The sequence below is a fragment of the Mytilus edulis genome, chromosome 7, assembly GCF_963676685.1.
Source record: "Mytilus edulis chromosome 7, xbMytEdul2.2, whole genome shotgun sequence".
Taxonomy (NCBI): domain Eukaryota; kingdom Metazoa; phylum Mollusca; class Bivalvia; order Mytilida; family Mytilidae; genus Mytilus; species Mytilus edulis.
The window spans coordinates 3,775,662-3,778,851 of record NC_092350.1 but is presented as its reverse complement, the minus strand read 5'-3'; positions in this window follow the sequence as shown (position 1 = coordinate 3,778,851).

The following is a 3,190-nucleotide window of genomic DNA, read 5'->3' as shown; positions in this document are numbered from 1 at the left end:
ATTGATATGATACCTGTGCCACAATTTGTTCGGATTGGCAACCAATTGACAATTTGCTGATAGTGTACTCATACAACATATACAAATATGTGAATCTTGTTAAGGTTAGATTAACGTACTTCAAAATTGCCATTAAAATATTAAGCGTGAAACTCGTGCTTGCACAATTCCCTCGCAAAAGGGAGTTATCTTGGTTTACGTAAGTAACGTATCGGACGTACGTGTATTTAGTTAGTTATCAAAGGTACCAGGATTATAATTTAGTACGCCAGACGCGCGTTTCGTCTTCATAAGACTCATCAATGACGCTCATATCAAAATATTTATAAATCCAAACTAGTACAAAGTTGAAGAGCATTGAGGATCCAAAATTCCAAAAAGTTGCGCCAAATACGGCTAAGGTAATCTATGCCTGAGAAAAGACACTATTTGTCTTGATTTTCTGATATAAAAAGCGTGTATTATTTGCAATACGTTTATTTTAAAAAAAAGAATGCTGTTTTACAAGATAAAACAAATGCTCGTAATATTGTGGAAATGTAATACGTGCTCTCTTTGCGTTCGTTCGTTCGTTTCGTCAAAATGTAAGAAAGTTCTATCAACATGGTAAGATGTAAGAAAGCTCTATCAACACGGTTAGATGTAAGAAAGTTCTATCAACACGGTAAGATGTAAGAAAGCTCTATCAACACGGTAAGATGTAAGAAAGTTCTATCAAAATGGTGAGATGTAAGAAAGCTCTATCAACATGGTAAAATGTAAGAAAGCTCTATCAACATGGTAAAATGTAAGAAAGCTCTATCAACACGGTAAGATGTAAGAAAGTTCTCTCAACACGGTAAGAAAGTTCTATCAACACGGTAAGATGTAAGAAAGTTCTATCACCACGGTAAGATGTAAAAAAAAGCTCTATCAACACGGTAAGATGTAAGAAAGCTCTATCAACACGGTAAGATGTAAGAAAGTTCTATCAACATGGTAAGATGTGAGAAAGTTCTATCAACACGGTAAGATTTAAGAAAGTTCTATCAACACGGTAAGATGTAAGAAAGTTCTATCAACATGGTAAGATGTACGAAAGCTCTATCAACATGGTAAGATGTACTTTAGTAATTGACTATATATTAAACTTTAAATAACTGTCCAAAATAACAAAATATAATTGAAATTGAGTATGAAGAAAGAAATAATGAATAGGTACGATATAGAGATTATAAAAGTCACGTGTAAGTTATTTATTACATCAATTTCATCAAAAGAGATTCTATATATATTTTCGCTTTGTTTAAGGACCATTAAAAGGTTGATAATTTATTTAACTATTTTGAATACTTGCTTTGTCTCTTGTGTATGAAATTTCATAGTTTTTCTGAAAAATTAAGAATCAGAATACTATATTAACATGCATGTCCCAATTAAAAATTACACGGCTGTTTCCCCATAGAAAATTCAAATATTTTGTCATTTGATAGAGTAAACGGTTAATAAATTTGTTACCAAGAACATACAGGAAGTCTCTTCATGTTTAGAATCAATATACTATCTTAAATAAAGTAAAAAAATAAATACAGTTGTCCTTTAAATTGATAACAATTTGAGATGATTAAATTCCATTTTTTGACCTTTGTGTCCTACATAAAGTGGTGTTGACTTGCAAAGCAATTGTTAGAAACCATGTGGAAGTTTTTGATATCCATGTCACAAAATGGTGAGGATTATTATTTATGCAGTACTTTGTACTGTAGTTCAGTGTGATGTAATCTCTCGATCATCAGACTGTGATATCAAATATGTATTTAACGGAAAACTTGGAGTTAAAATAGCTGATTGTAAAAACAGAGGACTACAGTCTGTTCCTCAAGATTTACCCCCGGGATATAAGTTAACCATTCGGATGTAACTTCAAATTATTTAAGGAGTATTGAAAACAGTTTGCTGATTACTTATATACATTTCCACGAACTTAATGTGAGAAAAAATAAGCTGAAACATTTATATAAGGAGTCATTGCAGGGATTACACAATCTTGTCGTGCTTGATATGTCTCATAATCTGCTTGATCTATCTTATGCATATACAACACGTAACGAAATTGGATATCAGAAGTAATATGCCTCAACCTCAGAATTATGATAAGGAATTCGACTATCCCGATTATGCGTTCCATGTTTTGAGATAATTAACTTTCTTAGGAATTAATATGATGCCTGTGCCAATCTTCGGAAGCGGATTCCGTCAAATGAAGAAACTTCGAAAGTTATACTTTCAAACTTTTTATTTAGTGCGTCTATCAAATGAAACATTCCTGAAGTTTTCATCGTCTGTAGAAGAGCTTTATCTCAGAAATTGTCGATTAAACTTTGTTAAAACAGAATATGACGCTTTGGGTCCGTTTCCACATCTACGTGTACTAGATTTGTTTGGAACATTTATGCACCTATCGCGTGCCTTACTTCTTTTGCATCCATACCGTTATAGAAATATGACCACGATAAACTTAGGCCATGTCAGTGACCTAACCATTGATAGTGACGACCTTCCGTTTGCTCTGACAATAACATCCGATATAATGAAAAACCTGAAAACAATTTGCATAGAAAATCTAGATTTATCCCAGAATGGAATAGTTGATTACACACATGGCTCTTTATTTTCCTTTGATTACCCAGAGTGCCTAAAACATCTTTCATTGAAAGAAAACAGGCTTTTACTAGCTCATATAAAAAATCACGGAGAAATTGACTCTTTTTTTAGAAAAGCTTTGCGATTACAATCTTTAGATTATTCATATAATTTTGTCAACTTCTTCATAGAAAATTCAATGACCTCAGACTCTAATTTTAAAAGTTCTGGTGGCAGTTACGTTATGTTACCAGCTTCATTAACAAAATTTGATATCAGTTTCACAATAGTTAATACTTTACGCTTTCTATTTATAGTTCCGAAAAAATAATAAGCTTACTTATTTAGATATATCTTATACAAATACAACTGTTACCGTGCTTTTTGTTGAACTACGGTTAGAGACATTCATTTCTGCTGGAACAAGATACAGTTTTGGTTGGAGGGAAATGGACCGTTTTCAAGAGACAAAGAAAGAAGATTTAATTGATACATGGAGACGATTGAAGATGTTGATAACAGATTGTCAAGTTCAAAACAATCAAGTAGCTCAATAGACATTTCATCA